Below are 21,438 nucleotides of genomic sequence, written 5' to 3' on the forward strand. Positions count from 1 at the left end.
TTGTCGAGAGATGGAGCCAAACCCAGGAAAGTGATGGAGGTGGGAATAACACGGTGGGGGTTGGGGGGTGAGTGGGGTAGGGGGCTGTTCACGGGGGTGATGATAAAGGGTGGGAATTAATAGAGGGGAAGCATTTCCAGGACAGGGAGGGTATTTAGAAACCGGGAGAGTTTACAGTGGAGAGCGGGGGGAGAATTAGATTGGGTTCAGTTAATGGGGGGGGGTATTTAGATGGGAGTCTGTTCACAGAACGGGGGGTATTTAGATGGGGGTCTATTGCGGGCGGGTATAGAGATGGGAGTCTGTTCCCGGGGGGTATTTAGATGGGCGTTTGTTCCCGGGGGGCTATTCAGAGAAGAGTTTGTTCCAGGAGGGTATTGTGATGGGAGTTTGTTCCTGGGGGGTTATTCAGAGGGGAGATTGTTCCTGGGGGGATATTTAGATGGTAGTTTGTTCATGGGGAGGTATTTAGATGGGAGTTTGTTCCTGGGGGTGTATTTAGATGGGAGTTTGTTCTGGGGATGTATTCAGTTGGGCGTTTGTTCCCGGGGGTTATTTAGATGGGGGTTTGTTCTGGGGGGTGTATTTAGATGGCAGTCTGTTCCAGGGTGGGTTTATTAGGATGGGAGTTTGTTCCCTGGGGGTATTTAGATGGGGGCCTGTTCCTGGGGGGTGTTATTCAGATGGGAGTCAGTTACTGGGGGTGTAGTTAGATGGCAGTTTGCTCTGGGGGGTGTATTTAGATGGCAGTCTGTTCCGGGGTGGGGGTATTTAGATGGGAGTTTGTTCCCGGGGGGGGAATTTAAATGGGTGTTTGTTCCCGGGGTCTATTTACATGGCAATCTGTCCTGGGCGGGTGGTAGTTTGATGGGTTGTCTTGTAACAGAGGGAAGGAGATAATTAGATGGGGGTCTGTTGATAATGAGGGTATTAGATGGGGGTCATTTAACAGGGGATATCAGAAAGTTGTCTGCAGATGAGGATTATTTAGATCGGGGGTGTCTGTCCAAGGGGGGGATGTTTTCTGGCGGGGGGAATTGCAGGAAAATGATTTGCGTGGTGGATAACAATTGCGGGCGATGGATAAATTGAGGGCGGTGGATAAATTGAGCGTGGTGGATAGGGTCAGGAAAAGACAGAAAAATTTGGAAGGAGAGAGAGAAATGATAGAAAGAGAAATAGAGAAGACAGAAAGATACAAAGAAAGAGAGAGAAAAAGAGAAGGGAAAAATGTGGAGGGAAATAACAGAGACACAAAGAAATTGAAGGCACCAAAGTGAAAGACAGAAAGCCAGTGAGAAAGACAAAGAGAATCACAGAGAGATAGAGAGAAGGCAGAGAATCACAGAGGGATTGAGAGAGAGGACAGAGAATCACAGAGAGTTTGAGAGAGAGGACAGAGAAACGCAGAGAGTTTGAGAGAGAGGACAGAGAATCACAGAGAGATTGAGAGAGAGGACAGAGAAACACAGAGAGATTGAGAGAGAGGACAGAGAAACACAGAGAGATTGAGAGAGAGGACAGAGAATCGCAGAGAGATTGAGAGAGAGGACAGAGAAAGCCATTGAGACAGAAAGACGCACAATCACTCAGAGAGAGAGAGAAATACAAAGTGAGGGAGAGAGAGAGAGATGGAGGAACAGAGAAATAGTGAGAAAAACAGAGACAGAAATACAAGGTCAGGGAGAGATTCAGAAATAGAGAGAGTGAGAGAGAGATTCAGTGCGAGAGAGATTGAGAGAGAGAGAGATTGAGAGAAAGAGAGATTGAGAGAAAGAGAGATTGAGTGAGGAGAGATTGAGTGGGAGAGAGATTGAGTGAGAGAGTTTCAGTGAGAGAGAGATTGAGTGAGAGAGAGATTGAGTGGGAGAGAGATTGAGTGGGAGAGAGATTCAGTGGGAGAGAGATTCAGTGAGAGAGAGATTCAATGGGAGAGAGATTCAGTGGGAGAGAGATTCAGTGGGAGAGAGATTGAGTGAGAGAGAGATTGAGTGAGAGAGAGATTGAGTGAGAGAGAGATTGAGTCAGAGAGAGTTTCAGTGAGAGAGAGATTGAGTGGGAGAGAGATTCAGTGGGAGAGAGATTCAGTGAGAGAGAGATTCAATGGGAGAGAGATTCAGTGGGAGAGAGATTCAGTGGGACAGAGATTCAGTGAGCGAGAGATTGAGTGGGAGAGAGATTGAGTGGGAGAGAGATTGAGTGGGAGAGAGATTCAGTGGGAGAGAGTTTCTGTGGGAGAGAGATTCAGTGGGAGAGAGATTCAGTGGGAGAGAGATTCAGTGAGAGAGAGATTGAGTGAGAGAGAGATTCAGTGGGAGAGAGATTCAGTGGGAGTGAGATTCAGTGAGAGAGAGATTGAGTGAGAGAGAGTTTGAGTGGGAGAGAGATTGAGTGGGAGAGAGATTGAGTGGGAGAGAGATTCAGTGGGAGAGAGATTCAGTGGGAGAGAGATTCAGTGGGAGAGAGATTCAGTGAGAGAGTGATTCAGAGAGAGATTCAGTGAGAGAGAGATTCAGTGAGAGAGAGATTCAGTGAGAGAGACTTAGTGAAAGAGACTGAGTCAGAAGAAGGGAGAAAAGCAGAAACATACAATAAAGATGTGATACTCACCATCCCACACCATCTGCTTTCCATCGCTGGACTCGAACACCTTCCCGCCATCAGCTCATCCATGGGGAAGAGCTCCTGGAGAGGGACATTGTGGTGGGATTTGGAGAAAAGTGTCAGGACTGGGACAGAGAGTGTGGGGATACAGACTGGACTCTCTCACACACACACACTGGCATCTGTTCCAATTCAACTGGGCACAGAGATTGAGACACAGAAACTCACCTTCAGAAACCAGCCGCATGGAAGGAAAGAATGTGGTCTGATGTTGTCCGAATATATCCCAGAACCTGTCACTCAAAACAGACAGTCTACCCAAAATGCAGCTCAAGCAACCAGCGCTCAGCTTCCTGCATCAGGACACTCCCTCCCAGGTATGGGAAAGTCCAATGTGAGGCTCTGTGTAAACAGCGAATGGGGGAGAGAGGGATATTCCAGCCATATCCTAAATGACCATTCCAGACAGAAACCTGTCTGTCTCTCTCTCTCCCTCCCCCAAAAACCTCATTAACAGAACAGAAAAGCTGCTGTAATTTAAACCTGGAGGGACCGGTTTGGATAATGGCAATTTAACACTAATTGTAATAAATGTCTTTCACGATTCACCTCCAGTTAACAGAAAGTTCAGAAAATGACTCATTGCAATTACCTTGAAATTCTGACAAAGTGTTATTGCTGGAGAGGCCTGTTTGACTGCAGTACAAACATGCGGTTTTTATTCGGTTTTTCATTTCCACTGTGTGACAAGGACTGAAACTAGAGCCAGGTTAATGAGGCAGCCAAGATAACTTTCATAACCAGTGACATTCACACAACAATTCTTACCCATATTTACAGTTGTATTTGTCAATGATTCTTTGCCCTGTATTTGATGCTGCTGTATTTATGTATTAGCTGTAATCAATCAATAAAACCTTCTTAACATTCACCAGTTTAATGTTACAAGGGTTTACAAAGCTGGGAAATGGCCATTTATCACAAATGGTATTAAACATCTTCCACTTTTCACCTCCAGTTCATATAAAGTTCAGCAATAAAGACCTCTACTTTCTGACAAAGACTTTTCACTGCTGCAATAAAGTGTCACTTGTTTCCATTTGCTTCCTGACTGTTTCTATCCTCTGCTCTCCTGGGGGATTCAGAGGGATTTTTTTTCATTGTTTGTCCAAATTCAGGAGGTTCCAGCTCCTCTGCAGCTGCTGTCCTGGAGAAATTAATTGCATTGCATTCAAAATCTTTCCCTCATTTTGGAGATATGAGGAGAGACTGTTTACACTAGTAGAGGGGTGAAACAAATAGGCAGGGAGTTATTATGGTCTGGAATTCACTGTCTGACAGGTTTCTGAAAGCAGATTCAATATTAAATTTCAAAGGTCAATTGGATCAAAATTTCAACTACTCGTAGTTATAGTAGAGAAGATACCAGCATAGAAAGAGAAGTGTGTGAGAGAGAGATGTCATAACGTAGGTGATCAAGAACTCAACACAACTTATATTGAGAGTTTTTATTTCTAAATAACTGTTTCAGTTTTATTTGATCCTGTTGTTTTATTTATACATTACCTTTAATCACTCAATATAACTTTCCAAACAGGAACGAGTTTCATGTTACAAGTGTTCACACAGTAGAAAAATAGCCATTTTACAAAAGTTGCCTTGAAATTATTTTATTCAGTATCTCAAGTTTACAATAAAGTAAATTCTTCAGACTTGTGGAACTTTCAAACTCAGCAAGGAAAATCTCCCATCAGTAATGGCTCAGCATCTCCATCTGCTGGTGTCGCTGTCTCACTGCAGTTAATGTCCCTCTGTCACCATCTCCATCTGGCGGTGTCCCTGTCTCACTGCAGTTACTGTCACTTCCTCACCATCTCCATCTCCTGGTGTCCCTGTCTCACTGCAGTTACTGTCCCTTCCTCACCATCTCCATCTCCTGGTATCCCTGTCTCACAGCAGTTAATGTCCCTCTCTCACCATCTCCATCTGCTGGTGTCCCTGTCTCACTGCAGTTAATGTCCCTCTCTCACCATCTCCATCTGCTGGTGTCCCTGTCTCACTACAGTTACTGTCCCTTCCTCACCATCTCCATCTCCTGGTGTCCCTGCATCACTGCAGTTACTGCCCCCTCTTTCCATCTCCATCTGATGGAGCCCCTGTCTCACTGCAGATATCTGCCTCCTCTCTTCATCTCCATCTGCTGGTGTCCCTGTCTCACTGCAATTACTGTCCTCCTCTCACCATCTCCATCTGCTGGTGTCCCTGTCTCACTGCAGTTACTGTCCCCTCTCACCATCTCCATCTTTTGGTGTCCCTGTCTAATTGCAGCTACTGTCCCCCTCTCAACATCTCCATCTTCTGGTGTCCCTGTCTCACTGCAGTTAATGTCCCCTCTCACCATCTCCATCTGTTGGTGTCCCTGCCTCACTGCAGTTACTGTCCCTCTCTCACCATCTCCATCTGCTGGTCCCCTTGCCTCACTGCAGTTACTGACCCTCTCTCACCATCGCCATCTGCTGGTGTGCCTGCCTCATTGCAGTTACTGTCCCTCTCTCACCATCTCCATCTGCTGGTGTCCCTGCCTCACTGCAGTTACTGCCCCTCTCAATACATCACAATCACTGCGCTTTGCAGCTTTGTCCACTGGCCGCGTTTGTTGACATAGCAACCACTCGGCGGCGCTGTACTGGGACATGCGCAAACGTACACTATTCCAGTTCAACGTCAGGGTCTGCCCACCCTCAGGCAGCTGCCAGGACGAAAGATGGCGCCGGTCAAATAATCACAGAGGCGGGTGGAGGGTGGGAGGTGGAGCTGGGGGTCTGGGGGGGAGGAGGGGTAATGGGATTTATTTCCAGTGTTTGAAACCCTTCAGCTCTTTCTATGATTTCACTAATTTAACAATGAGATTGAGAGGGTATTTCACCCCCTTCTTCAGCTCCTGTCTGAATTTAGTCTGGGTCACAATGTAAATACATGTGTTGGTGCAGGAACTGAGAATCTGCAGCATCGTTGATGTTTGTTCTGTGATAAAGAGAGTGTCAGTGTCGGAGGAATAATAATAAATATCTACAATTCTCCTATAACTGTTATACACTACCCGGGTCACCCAAAATAGGATAAAACTGCCGGATATACTGAAGAGTAAAATAATTGACTTCCTGCGATTCTCCATCTCTGGGTCCTTGTGATTCTCTGCATTGCTGTGGCGCCGGAATCCCCTGCGGACTTTACTGGAGAATAAAATCCGTCTGACAGTCAGAACATTGAGCAGCAAAATCAGAAAGACCGGGACACAAGGGGTTAAAATGCGGTCAAACAATTCAAATGCCCCCCATATGGGGGAAGTAAAGAAGCTCAGTTTAGTAACACAACCCATGGGAACATTATCAATAATGTATTGTTGTTCCAGTGTAAAGTACCAGGGGAGAGACTCTAAACAGCCCAGCACAATCACTGTTCCCACAACCACAGCCGCCATTTTCTCGTTGCAATATTTTGTTTTCAGCTTCTCACAACAAATGGCCACAAATCGATCAAAGGTGAAAGTGACTGTGAGCCAGACAGAAACAACTGTGGATGCAGAAAGCAGAACGGTAATGAGAGAACACACAGGAGTAATTCTCAGGAATGAATATGGGAAATAAATTAAAACAATCCAGTACAATATGGGATTAGTGATAACGACCAGGAGATCAGACACTGCCATTCCCACCAGGTAGACACTGATACATTTGGAGAGACCGCACTTTCCTCGGGACAGGATCACAATCGCCACCAAGTTAACTGGAAGAGAGAGAGAAAGGGAAGCAGAGAAATTACTGATCAGACCTGGAGACAAAGCAGCAGTTTGACAGGATCTGGGCTGAAATTTCCAGCTTTGTTGCTGCATCGAGCTGTGAAAACTGATTCATTGAGCCGGGCAGTGCTTTGTCACAGTGAAATGTTTGAAAACACAATTATTAATAATGAATTGGGAAATTGATGCAGAAAGTGAATAAAGTCAGCACCGAATCTACAGGAAGTACTGAGTGAGGATGCAGTGCCAGTGAGGAATGAGAAGCTGTTTTGATGGAATCCAATGGGTTAATTGGGAATGTGTCTCCAGACTGTTGGTTGGGAAGGTTTGAGGAGAGCGGGATGTGCGGCTGGTTTGTTGCTCTGGGTTCAGGGAACCGACAGGAAATGTTATCAAATGGGAAAAGGCAGAAAACTGCAGCGCTAAGTTTGAGTATCGGCCATGATCTAGAATGGTGGAGCAAGCTCCAAGGGCTGAATGGCCTCCTCCTGCTCCCATGTTACAGTAATCCGATCAGGTTGGACAAGGCAGCTGGAGGTGGAGCCAGTGAGTGAGATTAGGAGGGAGAGAAGGAAAAGTACATGTTGGAGCAGGAGGGGAGACTGGAGCAGATGGTTTGGGAAAGTAGATAAACTGAAGCAATGGATGAGGAGACTGAAGATTCAATACAGTGAGAGGAGAGGCTGAGATTCACAAGGAGAGACTGCAGCAGAGTGTTAGAGGAAATCAAATCTATAGATCCCAGTAATACAACTCAATTAATACATTCAAACAATAATCCCTGTGGTTATTGGTGTTGGAGAACAGTTCATTGTTTCTACAATATAGTCAATATATTTAGTTTGTACAGGATATTAAATATAAATGTAAATATCTGATATCAGCCTCGCTCTTTATTAAATTCGGCAGTCACAGAGATTTTAAAGTGCAGTATTTAAATAATGAATTACCATCAGTGATGAACTGATTCTATTCTGTTTATTCAGTCACTAAGTAAGGAATAGGAACTTTCTACAAAACAAAATGAGGACCTGACAGAAATCAACACAGAGGATCAAGTCCAACAGGAAAATGAACACAATCTGACAACAGACAACTTCAACTCACACTTTCTCTCACTAATTGTTCTGGACATTCCAGCACTTTATGATAGTGAATTATTTACACTGCTGCTTCTTTCTCTTTCTCTTTACTTCTGCTTTTCCTTTCCTGTCGGTTTCGTTCTCCCTGCTCCTTTTCTCCTTCCCTATCTCTCTGGAGTACTCACACCCTGTAAATTGTTACTTAATGCTGCTTTGCACAAATGATTTATTCCTAACATTCTGCGTCTGTGTTCTGTTCACCTGCCCCAGGTTCAATGATTCTATTCTCAGAGTCAGTTTGATCAATGGTGAACCCTCTGTGAATAATTTAATGTATCTACAGAACACTCAAGTCTCCACCTGTTCACCTACACACTTCACTTCATCTACAATACATGGAATAAACAGGATCGAAAGCTGCTTCCAGACAAACCTCACAATCATTGAAATCCCTTCTTCTGGAATTATAAAGTAATCTGTTAGAATGTGGGATTGTTTCATTAGTAAAATAGCAACATCAGCGCTGCAGCTGATAATCGACATATAAATGGAAAGACTCTTGATTCCAACTGACAGAGTGAAAACCAGTAAAACATCACATCAATACTTTCTATTACACAATGTAATCCAGTGACAGTGAAGGTCCACAGTGAAGCAGAGAAGGAGAAGTGAAAGTGTCAGCAGCAAACTCAGTTCAGTAGCCAGACTTCTGAAGCAGCGTCAGACACACACAGAATGAAATAATATTTGATAGCAGTGATAATCAACAAATACATTGAAATCCCAGTTAAACTGAGTCATGTTATTCGGGAGGGAGGACATTCTGCTGTCCCCTTGTAACACTGAGATTGTGAGATGTCTCATTAGCAATCACTGAAAAAAAATCATAAAAATATTCCTGGACCGGTTAGATCCACATCATGAAACTGTTAAAAACTCCTGATGTTCTGATTATTGATCCTCACTGAAACATCTCATTCCAATACATTCAATACACAGAATAATCCAGTAACAATGCCACAGTTACTTAAAACAATACCATTAAATACATAATACAGTTCTTGCAAGAATGAAACAGGAGACAATAATGAGATTCCATCAGTAAATTGCTGGAAAAGAACAGGCGGCTGTGTAACACACACAGAGGGAAATAATACCCAGTACCGCAGAACAGTTAACATCGATTTACACCATTAACGGCTGCGATACTGGCTTACCAGCAACTCCAATTGCTGCAAGTACAGGATAGTAAATGTCTTCTATCTGATGCATTACTGGATATCCGATTCCTGTGAGAAGCAGAGACTTCTGTTCGCCTGGAATCCACAGCTCCAGCAGGCACTCTGAGCTGATCCATTCCAATGGGTCCTGATTTATACAGGGGATAAGTCTCCACTAACACAGTTATACCCCTGATCATTGCTATTAGTTACACTCACCTGAACAAACACATTACATCAGCAGCTTTGACTCTGATGTAAATAATGTGGTGGATAAAACACAATCATTTCAATGTCAATGACATTTTCTGAGCAAGACCTCTCTCGGAATAAACCTGAAATCTGTCCTCATACTGGATGGATGGCAATTATGAGAGGCATCATTTACATTTTCCATATTATTGCATTGACCTTGTTCACTCCTGGCATTTCTGTTGTAAATGTAACTGATCTGTCTGCAGTGGACACTGAATCCAGGGACAAAAGCAATCCCGTTTCACTCTGTTCCTGCCTTTTCCCAGTTAAAATGTACACTTTGAGTCTCTGATTCGGGACCATGTTCAGGGTTACAGCCCAGAAACGACTGTGAGTGATATTACGGGACAGACACTGTACGCATCCATTTGGGAGGCCGTTGGGTAGTGATAATATCACTGGTCACGTAATCCAGAGGCCCAAACTGATGGCCTGGGGACAGGGGTTCAAATCCCACCACGGCAGCTAGAAAAACAGAGGGAGCTCCCTTTCTGTGTATAAAGTAGAGGGATCTCCGCCTCTACGTATAAAGTGGAGAGAGCGCCCTCTTTATGTATTATGTGGAGGGAGCTCACTCTCGATGTATAAAGTTGGGGGCGATGAAGGAAAGAGGAGAGAGGGAAACAAGAACAAATGGGGAAATGGAGAGGGAGGGACAAAGTGGAAGACAGTGAGAGACAGAAGAGATAGTGAAATGAGACCTTGACGGAACCCCAGTCACAATCCCCATTATCTGCCCAGTCCGGTATTTGGGGTTTAATGTGAGCGTTTTAGCGATGAGTGTTCGATGAGTGTTTGATATTTACAAACTGCATTGACATTCCCAACAAAAGCAAGAGTTAAAGATTCAAAATTAACCAAACAAATGGCTCAAAGCATTGCTGTCCATGTACAGAGGGACGGAGAGATGGAGGGAGTGAGACACAGATGGAGAGAGACACAGACAGAGTGGGACAGAGACAGAGGGAGAGGGAGAGACAGAGGCAGAATGATAGAGGAAAAAGGAGAAACAGAGACAGAGGGAGAGAGAGAGGGACAGAGCGAGCATGATGGAGAAAAAAGGAGAAACAGAGACAGAGGGAGACAGACAGAAAGGGAGGCAGGCAAATGCAGAATGAGACAGACAGAAAGGGACGTTGACAAATGCAGAATGAGAAAGACAGAAAGGGAGGCACTCGGATACAGAAGGAGAGTGACAGGGAGAAAGCGAGCGAGACAGATGCAGAGGGAGAGAGACAGATGCAGAGGGAGAAAGGGACAGAGAGAGAGAGAGGGAGGGAGACAAACAGAGGGAGAAACAGAGACAGAGAGAGAGGGAGTGCGAGATTATAGGAAAAAGTTTACATCTAATAATGTTGAAAAAAGATAGAATTGAAAAGTAAAACTGGCTGTGCATCAGAACTAATCTTGAAAGGAACGATCAGAGGTTTAGTGTCCTGTTCCCTGCATCAATTTCTACACTACAACACTGAGGCAGAAACAGGTGGAGAGAAAAAGAGGGAGAGTGCGAAACAGCTGGAGGTGGCAGGTTAAACAGAGAGAGAGAGAGACAGGCGGAGTGTGGGTGAGGGAGGGAAGGCAGAGAAAGATGGAGAAAGACAGGGAGAGAGAGAAATCCACACTCAAACGTGGTTGAAGTGTCACCATTGCTGGGATCTTGCTGTGCACAGCTTGCAGGCTGTTATCACACTGCTGCTTGTGGGATCTTGCTGTGTACCAATGTCCTGCAGCATTTCCAACATTGCAACAGTGACGAGCACTTTAAAAATTAATTCATTGAGTGTCAAATTCTTCTGTGAATCAGCAATGAAATGGGTGAAATGTGAAGGTTTGCAAAGGCTTGTTCTCATTCCCGAATATTGCTGGTGTTTCAGGCTGTGGGCTGAATTTGACAGTGAAATGAAACACCGGGGGACCATTTGAATTCAGTTTTTCAGGGATGGGAATGTGGATTTCTCTCTCCATCCTTCTACAGGAGAGGGGATGGGGGTCTCCAGTGTTTGTGCGCTTTTACAATGAGGCAGAAACAGAAGTCGAGAGACACAGAGAGAAATAGAGAGAGAGCTAGAGCAGGAAATGACAGGGTAAACACATCCACACTTCCCAGTCTCTGGCTCTGTGTCAGGGGATGTGTTTGTAAGTCACTGAGAGATTGTTTTATGTTAGTGAGTTTGAGAGAGATTCCTGGGCTCTTGCTGTGTTTTATTTCTGTGCAAAAATGCTTTGCTTTGTTTGAATCAATTTTATTTCTCTTATTCCCAAGGAGAATCTTTTCGGAAGCTGCAGCTGTGATGATGCAGAGGGAGAATCTTTTAGCCACGTGGAATTCACAAACAAGAGCTTTAACCAGGGAGGGAAAATAATAATAAATATATATTTGTCATTGTCAAATTAATTTCTAGATCCAGAAAAGAAAACTGTGTTATTTCGGGGCTGATACAAAAACAAAGTGCTGGAAATGCTCAGTATTTCCAGCACAGTTTTTATTTCAGATTTCCAGCATCCTCAGTATTTTGATTTTGTGTTTTCGGGGGTCTGTGGATTTTTTTTACCACAAGGGAGGGGGCTGGATGGTGCTCCAAAGGGAATAGTTTGGGAATTGCTGCTCCAGAACAGTCAATGCAATCCCATAGATTTCCCTCTCTCCATCTCTTGCTGCAACTTGTTCCCTGCACCTTCCTCTTTGTTCCTAACTCTGTTTCTTCACATCTTTAAATCCCTATCACTGTATCTCTCAACATCCTTTCTATCTCTGCCTCTCTCTGGAGTCTCACAGGTTTCCATTGTCACTCTCTTTCTGCGACTCTCTGCATCTTTATCTGTCTCTCTCTCACTCCATTTCTTCTCTCACTCACTTCCAAATCCCTGAATCTTTCCATCTCTGCTCCTCCTTTCCTGCAAGATTATCTCTGCATTTCCCCCATCCCGCAGCATCCCTCTCTATTCTGTGAACGCATCTTAATTTGTATCTCTGCCCCTCCATATCTTTCTGTCTCTGCGTCTCTCTCTTGGTCTGGGATCTTTCTCAATATCTCCATTTCTCTCTCTCTCTCTGCCCTTCTCAGTATTTCCGACCCTCTGTTCTCAGTTTCTATCACTGGTTTCGGACTCCCTGCATCTCATTCTCCAGCTCCCTTTCCATTTATTTCTCTCTCTCTCTCTCTCTGTTCTGTCCTAATCCCGGGATCTGTTTTCTGTGTTTCTGTCCCTCTGTCTGGTGGTGGATTTGAACTCGCAGCCTTGGTGTTTTACAGGGTGATTGTGAAGTGGGATCCTGCTTTCCATCTCTGCCCAGTTTTGCTCCCATTGAGGTAAAAACAGGGTAGAGATTCTGAACGGACAGCCGATACACAACCACCCTCCTCCCCTCCACCCTGGTTTGCACCATTGGCACCAAGTCCGAGTCCAGCCCAGTGTTTCTTTGACTCTCTGTGTATCTGCTCCCAGACTGTCTCTGCCTGTCTCCTTGTGGTTCAATGGGGGAAGGGACAAGTCAGCCATTATCTAACATGGGTGGGACAGAATCAAAGCGCTGAATGGCCTCTTCCCGTCCCTGTGCAAAATCAATGTGTGAGTGTTTGTGTGTGTCTCCCTCTGTTTGATTCCCTGAAGCCGATGGAGAGAGCAGGTGAAACACCTTTCTGCAGAGAGGGCTGTGTCCTGTGCGTTAAAGGCTCAGAATGCCAGTTAGCCTCTGAAGGTGCTTGCTCTATGCCCGGCCCTGATTTTGGCCGGACAGGAGTTAAAGGTGCCGGGGATCTGGGAGCAAGTTGTTGGAATTCCAGTGGCTTCTCCAGGTCTGGAATTAGAATGAACGAAAGATTGTCGGGAGATGGAGCCAAACCAAGGAAAGTGATGGAGGTGGGAATAACACGGTGGGGAGTGAGGGGGGTGAGGGGGGTAGGGGGCTGTTCACGGGGGTGATCATGCAGGGTGGGAATTAGTAGAGGGGGGTTTTACAGGACAGGGAGGATATTTAGAAACCGGGAGAGTTTACAGTGGAGAGCGGGGGGAGAATTAGATTGGGTTCAGTTAATGGGGGGGTATTTAGTTGGGAGTCTGTTCACAGAACGGTGGGTATTTAGATTGGGGTCTGTTCACAGAACGGTGGGTATTTAGATGGGGGTCTGTTGCGGGCGGGTATAGAGATGGGAGTCTGTTCCTGGGGGGTATTTAGATGGGAGTTTGTTCCTGGGGAGGTATTTAGATGGGAGTTTGTTCCAGGAGGGTATTGAGATGGGAGTTTGTTCCTGGGGGGTTATTCAGAGGGGAGTTTGTTCCTGGGGGGTATTTAGATGGTAGTTTGTTCATGGGGAGGTATTTAGATGGGAGTTTGTTCCTGGGGATGTATTTAGATGGGAGTTTGTTCTGGGGATGTATTCAGTTGGGCGTTTGTTCCCGGGGGGTATTCAGATGGGAGTTTGTTCCTGGTGTGTAGTTAGATGGCAGTTTGTTCTGGGGGGTGTATTTAGATGGCAGTCTGTTCCGGGGTGGGGGTATTAAGATGGGAGTTTGTTCCCGGAGGGTATTTAGATGGGGGTCTGTTCCTGGGGTGTGTTATTCAGATGGGAGTTTGTTCCCGGGGGGGAATTTAAATGGGTGTTTGTTCCCGGGGTCTATTTAGATGGGAATCTGTCCTGGGCGGGTGGTAGTTTGATGGGTTGTCTTGTAACAGAGGGAAGGGGATAATTAGATGGGGGTCTGTTGATAATGAGGGTATTAGATGGGGGTCATTTAACAGGGGATATCAGACAGTTGTCTGCAGGCGAGGATTATTTAGATCGGGGGTGTCTGTCCAAGGGGGGGGATGTTTTCTGGCGGGGGGAATTGCCGGAAAAAGATTTGCGTGGTGGATAAAAATTGCGGGCGGTGGATAAATTGAGGGCGGTGGATAAATTGAGGGCAGTGGATAAATTGAGGGCAGTGGATAAATTGAGGGCGGTGGATAAATTGAGGGCGGTGGATACATTGAGGGCGGTGGATAAATTGAGGGCGGTGGATAGGGTCAGGAAAAGACAGAAAAATTTGGAAAGATAGAGAGAAATGATAGAAAGAGAAATAGAGAAGACAGAAAGATACAAAGAAAGAGAGAGAAAAAGAGAAGGGAAAAAAGTGGAGGGAAATAACAGAGACACAAAGAAATTGAAGGCACCAAAGAGACAGACAGAAAGCCAGTGAGAAAGACACAGAGAATCACAGAGAGATTGAGAGAGAGGACAGAGAAACACAGAGTGATTTAGAGAGAGGACAGAGAAACACAGAGAGATTGAGAGAGAGGACAGAGAATCACAGAGAGATTGAGAGAGAGGACAGAGAATCACAGAAAGATTGAGAGAGAGGACAGAGAAACACAGAGAGATTGAGAGAGAGGACAGAGAATCACAGAGAGATTGAGAGAGAGGATCGAGAAACACAGAGAGTTTGAGAGAGAGGACAGAGAATCACAGAAAGATTGAGAGAGAGGACAGAGAATCACAGAGAGATTGAGAAAGACACAGAGAATCACAGAGAGATTGAGAGAGAGGACAGAGAAACACAGAGAGATTGAGAGAGGACAGAGAAACACAGAGAGATTGAGAGAGAGGACAGAGAAACACAGAGAGATTGAGAGAGAGGACAGAGAATCACAGAGAGATTGAGAGAGAGGACAGAGAATCACAGAGAGATTGAGAGAGAGGACAGAGAATCACAGAGAGTTTGAGAGAGAGGGCAGAGAATCACAGAGAGATTGAGAGAGAGGACAGAGAATCACAGAGAGATTAAGAGAGAGGACAGTGAAACACAGAGAGATTGAGAGAGAGGACAGAGAATCACAGAGAGATTGAGAGAGAGGACAGAGAATCACAGAGAGATTGAGAGAGAGGACAGAGAAACACAGAGAGATTGAGAGAGAGGACAGAGAATCACAGAGAGATTGAGAGAGAGGACAGAGAATCACGGATAGAATGAGAGAGAGGACAGAGAAAGCAATTGAGACAGAAAGACGCACAATCACTCAGAGAGAGAGAGAGAGAAACACAAAGTGAGGGAGAGAGAGAGAGATGGAGGAACAGAGAGATATAGAGAAAAACAGAGACAGAAATACAAGGTGAGAAAGAGATTCAGAAAAAGAGAGTGAGAGAGAGGTTCAGTGCGAGAGAGATTGAGAGAGAGAGAGATTGAGAGAGAGAGAGAGAGAGAGAGAGATTCAGTGAGAGAGAGATTCAGTGAGAGAGAGATTGAGTGGGAGAGAGATTGAGTGGGAGAGAGATTGAGTGGGAGAGAGATTGAGTGGGAGAGAGAGCGATTCAGAGAGAGAGAGATTGAGTGAGGGAGAGATTCAATGGGAGAGAGATTCAGTGAGAGAGAGATTCAATGAGAGAGAGATTCAGTGGGAGAGAGATTGAGTGAGAGAGAGATTGAGTGAGAGAGAGATTCAGTGGGAGAGCGATTCAGTGAGAGAGAGATTCAGTGGGAGAGAGATTGAGTGGGAGAGAGAGAGATTCAGTGAGAGAGAGATTGAGTGAGAGAGAGATTGGGTGAAAGAGAGATTGAGTGAGAGAGAGATTCAGTGAGGGAGAGATTGTGTGAGAGAGAGATTCAGTGAGAGAGTCTTAGTGAAAGAGACTGAGTCAGAAGAAGGGAGAAAAGCAGAAACAGACAATAAAGATGTGATACTCACCATCCCACACCGTCTGCTTTCCATCGTTGGACTCTAACACCTTCCCGCCATCAGCACATCCATGGGGAAGAGATCCTGGAGAGGGGCATTGTGGTGGGATTTGGAGAAAAGCGTCAGGACTGGGACAGAGAGAGTGGGGGATTCAGACTGGACTCTCTCACACACACAGACTGCAATCAGTTCCAATTCACCTGGCCACAGAAACTGAGACACAGAAACTCACCTTCAGAAACCAGCTGCATGGAAGGAAAGAATGTGGTCTGATGTTGTCCCAATATATCCCAGAACCTGTCACTCAAAACAGACAGTCTACCCAAAATGCAGCTTAACCAACCAGCTCTCAGCTTCCTCCATCTGGACACTCCCTCCCAGGTATGGGACAGTCCAAGGTGAGTCTCTGTGTAAACAGCGAATGGGGGAGAGAGTGATATTCCAGACATATCCCAAATGGACCATTCCAGATAGAAACCTGTCTGCCTCTCTCTCTCTCTCTCCCTCCCCCAAATACCTCATTAACAGAACAGAAAAACTGCTGCAATTTAAAACCTGGAGGGGCCGGTTTGGATAATGGCCATTTAACACAGATTGTATTAAATGTCTTTCACTTCACCTCCACCTAACAGAAAGTTCAGAAAAAGACTCATTGCAATTACCTTGAAATTCTGACAATGTGCTTTTGCTGGAGAGGCCTGTTTGACTGCAGGACAAACATGCGGTTTTTATTCGGTTTTTCATTTCCACTGTGTGACAAAGACTGAAACTAGAGCCAGGTTAATGAGGCAGCCAAGAGAACTTTTATAACCAGTGACATTTCAAATAATAATTCTTACCCATATTTACAGTTGTATTCGTCAATGATTCTTTGCCCTGTATTTGATGCTGCTGTATTTATGTATTAGCTGTAATCAATCGATAAAACCTTCTTAACATTCACCAGTTTAATGTTACAAGGGTTTACAAAGCTGGGAAATGGCCAGTTATCACAAATGGTATTAAAGATCTTCCACTTTTCACCTCCAGTTTATATAAAGTTCAGCAATAAAGACCTCTACTTTCTGACAAAGACTTTTCACTGCTGTAATAAAGTGTCACTTGTTTCCATTTGCTTCCTCACTGTTTCTATCCTCTGCTCTCCTGGGGGATTCAGAGGGATTTTTGTTCATTGTTTGTCCACATTCAGGAGGTTCCAGATCCTCTGCAGCTGCTGTCGTGGAGACATTAATTGCATTGCATTCAAAATCTTTCCCTCATTTTGGAGATATGAGGAGAGACTGTTTACACTAGTAGAGGGGTGAAACAAATAGGCAGGGAGTTATTATGGTCTGGAATTCAATGTCTGACAGGTTTCTGAAAGCAGATTCAATATTAAATTTCAAAGGACAATTGGATCAAAATTTCAACTACTCGTAGTTATAGTAGAGAAGATACCAACACAGAAAGGGAAGTGTGAGAGAGGGAGATGTCATAACGTAGGTGATCAAGAACTCAACACAACTTATATTGAGAGTTTTTATTTACAAATGACTGCTTGAGTTTTATTTGATCCTGTTGTTTTATTTATACATTACCTTTAATCACTCAATATAACTTTCCAAACAGGAACGAGTTTCATGTTACAAGTGTTCACACAGTAAAAAAGTAGCCATTTTACAAAAGTTGCATTGAAATTATTTTATTCAGCATCTCAAGTTTACAATAAAGCAAATTCTTCAGACTTGTGGAAACTTTCAAACTCAGCAAGGGAATCTCCCATCAGTAATGGCTCAGCATCTCCATCTGCTGGTGTCCCTGTCTCATTGCAGTTACTGTCCCCTCTCACCATCTCCATCTCCTGGTGTCCCTGTCTCACTGCAGTTACTGTTCCCCCTCTCACCATCGCCATCTGCTGGTGTCCCTGTCTCACTGCAGTTACTGTCCCCCTCTCACCATCTCCATCTGCTGGTGTCCCTGTCTCATTGCAGTTACTGTCCCCCTCTCACCATCGCCATCTCCTGGTGTCCCTGTCTCACTGCAGTTACTGTCCCCCTCTCACCATCTCCATCTGCTGGTGTCCCTGCCTCACTGTAGTTAATGTCCCACTCTCACCATCTCCATCTTTTGGTGTCCCTGTGTCTCTTCAGTTAATGTCCTTGTCTCACCATCTCCATCTGCTGGTGTCCCTGCCTCACTGCAGTTACTGCTCCCCTCTGTCTATCTCCATCTGCTGGTGTCCCTGACACACTGCAGTTAATGCCCTGCTCACGACCTCACATTCAATCCGATTTGCAGCTTTGTCCACTGGCTGCCGTTGTTGACAACAGCAACCACGAGGTGGCGCTGCACTGGCACATGCGCAAACGTATCCTTTTCCTGTCAACCATCAGGGTCTGCACGTTCAGGCAGCTGCCCGGACTAAAGATGGCGCCGGTCAAATAATCACAGAGGAGGGTGGAGGGTGGGAGGGTGGGAGGTGGAGCTGGGGGTCTGGGGGGGAGGAGGGGTAATGGGATTTAGTTCCAGTGTTTGAAACCCTTCAGCTCTTTCTATGATTTCACTAATTTAACAATGAGATTGAGAGGGTATGTCACCCCCTTCTTCAGCTCCTGTCTGAATTTAGTCTGGGTCACAATGTAATTACATGTGTTGGTGCAGGAACTGAGAATCTGCAGCATCTTTGATGTTTGGTGTGTGATAAAGATAGGGTCAGTGTAGGAGGAATAATAATAAATATCTGTAATTCTCCTATAAGTGATCAACACAACCCGGGTCACCCACAACAGGATAAAACTGCCGGATATACTGAAGATTAAATAATTGATTTCCTGCGATTCTCCATCTCTGGGACCTTGTGATTCTCTGCATTGCTGTGGCGCCGGAATCCGCTGCGGACTTTACTGGAGAATAAAATCCGTCTGACAGTCAGAACATTGAGCAGCAACATCAGAAAGACCGGGACACAAGGGGTTAAAATGCGGTTAAACAATTCAATTGCCCCCCATATGGGGGAATTAAAGAAGCTCAGTTTATTAACACAACCCATGGGAACATTATCAATAATGTAATCTTGTTCCAGTGTAAAGTACCAGGGGAGAGACTCTAAACAGCCCAGCACACTCACTGTTCCCACAACCACAGCCGCCCTTTTCTCCCTGCAATATTTTGTTTTCAGCTTCTCACAACAAATGGCCACAAATCGATCAAAGGTGAAAGTGACTGTGAGCCAGACAGAAACAACTGTGGATGCAGAAAGCAGAACGGCAATAAGAGAACACACAGGTGTAATTCTCAGGAATGAATATGGGAAATAAATTCCAACAATCCAGTTCAATATGCGACTAGTGAAAACGACCAGGAGATCAGACACTGCCATCCCCATCAGGTACACACTGATACATTTGGAGAGACCGCACTTTCCTCGGGACAGGATCACAATCGCCACCAAGTTAACTGGAAGAGAGAGAGAAAAGGAAGCAGAGAAATTACTGATCAGACCTGGAGACAAAGCAGCAGTTTGACAGGATCTGGGCTGAAATTTCCAGCTTTGTTGCTGCATCGAGCAGTGAAAACTGATTCATTGACCCGGGCAGTGCTTTGTCACAGTGAAATGTTTGTAAACACCGTTATTAATAATGAATTGGGAAATTGATGCAGATAGTGAATAAAGTCAGCACCGGATCTACTGGAAGTACTGAGTGAGGATGCAGTGTCAGTGAGGAATGAGAAGGGGTTTCACAGAGATGGAATCCAAAGTGTTAATTGGCAATTTGTCTCCAGACAGTTGTTTGGGAATGTTTTGGGAGAGCGGGATGTGTAGCTGGTTTGTTGCTTTGGGTTCAGGGAACCGACAGGGACTGTTACCAAGTGGGAAATCTGCAGCGCTGTGTTCGAGTATCAGCAAAGATCTAGAATGGCAGAGCAGGCTCTAGGGCTGAATGGCCTCGTCCGGATCCTGTGTTCCTGTATTCCTCTCAGGTTGGACGAGGCAGCTGGAGGTGGAGCCAGGGAGAGAGATTGGGTGGGCGAGAAGGGAAAGGACATGTTGGAGCAGGAGGGGATACTGGAGCAGATGGTTTGGGAAAGTGGATAAACTGAAGCAATGGATGAGGAGACTGAGGATTCAATACAGTGAGAGGAGAGGCTGAGATTCACAGGGAGAGACTGCAGCAGAGTGTTAGAGGAAATCTAATCTATAGATCCCAGTAATACAACTCAATTAATGCATTCAAAAAATAATCCCTGTGGTTATTGGTGTTGGAGAACAGTTCATTGTTTCTACAATATAGTCAATATATTTAGTTTGTACAGGCTATTAAATATAAATTTAAATATATTTCTGATATCAGCCTCGCTCTTTATTGAATTCCGCAGTCACAGAGATTTTAAAGTGCAGCATTTAAATAATGAATTAGCATCAGAAAAGAACTGATTTTATTCTGTTCATTCAGTCACTAAGTAAGGAATAGGAACTTTCTGCAAAACAAAATGAGGACCTGACAGAAATCAACACAGAGGATCAAGTCCAACAGGAAAATGAACACAATCTGACAACAGACAACTTCAACTCACAGTTTCTCTCACTAATTGTTCTGGACATTCCAGCACTTTATGATAGTGAATTATTTACACTGCTGCTTCTTTCTCTTTCTCTTTACTTCTGCTTTTCCTTACCCGTCGGTTTCGTTCTCCCTGCTCCTTTTCTCCTTCCCTATCTCTCCGGAGTACTCAGACCATGAAAACTGTTACTTAATGCTGCTTTTCACATTTGATTTATTCCTAACATTCTGTGCCTGTGTTCTGTTCTGCAGCCCCAGGTTCAATGATTCTATTCTCAGAGTCAGTTTGTTCAATGGTGAAACCTCTGTGAATAATTTAATGTATCTACAGAACACTCAAGTCTCCACCTGTTCACCTGCACTCTTCACTTCATCTACAATACGTGGAGTAAAGAGGATCGAAAACTAGTTCCAGACAATTCTCACAATCATAGAAATTCCTTCTCCTGGAATTATAAAGTAATCTGTTAGAATGTGGGATTGTTTAATTAATAAAATACCAACATCAGCACTGCAGCTGATAATCTACAGATAAATGGAAAGACTCTTGATACCAACTGATAGAGTGAAAACCAGTAAAACATCACATCGATACTTTCTATTTTACAATGTAGTCCAGTGACAGTGAAGGTCCACAGTGAAGCAGAGAAGGAGAAGTGAAAGTGTCAGCAGCAAACTCAGTTCAGTAGCCAGACTTCTGAAGCAGTGTCAGACACACACAGAATGAAATAATATTTGATAACAGTGATAACCAATAAATACATTGAAATCCCAGTTAAACTGAGCCATGTTAATGGGGAGGGAGGACATTGTTCTGTCCCCTTGTAACACTGAGCCTATGAGATGTCTGATTATCAATCACTGAAAAAAATCATAAAAATATTCCAGGACCGGTTAGATCCACATCATGAAACTGTTAAAAACTCCTCATGGTCTGATTATTGATCCTCACTGAAACATCGCATTCAAATACATTTATTACACAGAATAATCCAGTAATAATGCCACAGTTACTTAAAACAATACCATTAAATACATAATACAGTTCCTGCAAGAATGAAAGAGTAGACAATGAGGAGATTCCATCAGTAAATTGCTGGAAAAGAACAGGCGGCTGTGTAACACACACAGAGGGAAATAATACCGAGTACAGCAGCACAGTTAACATCGATTTACACCATTAACAGCTGAGGTACTGGCTTACCAGGAACTCCAATTGCTGCAAGTACAGGATTATAAATGAATATGAACTGAACGAATACTGGATATCCCATTTCTGTGAGAA

The sequence above is a fragment of the Heterodontus francisci genome, chromosome 21 (assembly GCF_036365525.1).
Source record: "Heterodontus francisci isolate sHetFra1 chromosome 21, sHetFra1.hap1, whole genome shotgun sequence".
NCBI lineage: Eukaryota > Metazoa > Chordata > Chondrichthyes > Heterodontiformes > Heterodontidae > Heterodontus > Heterodontus francisci.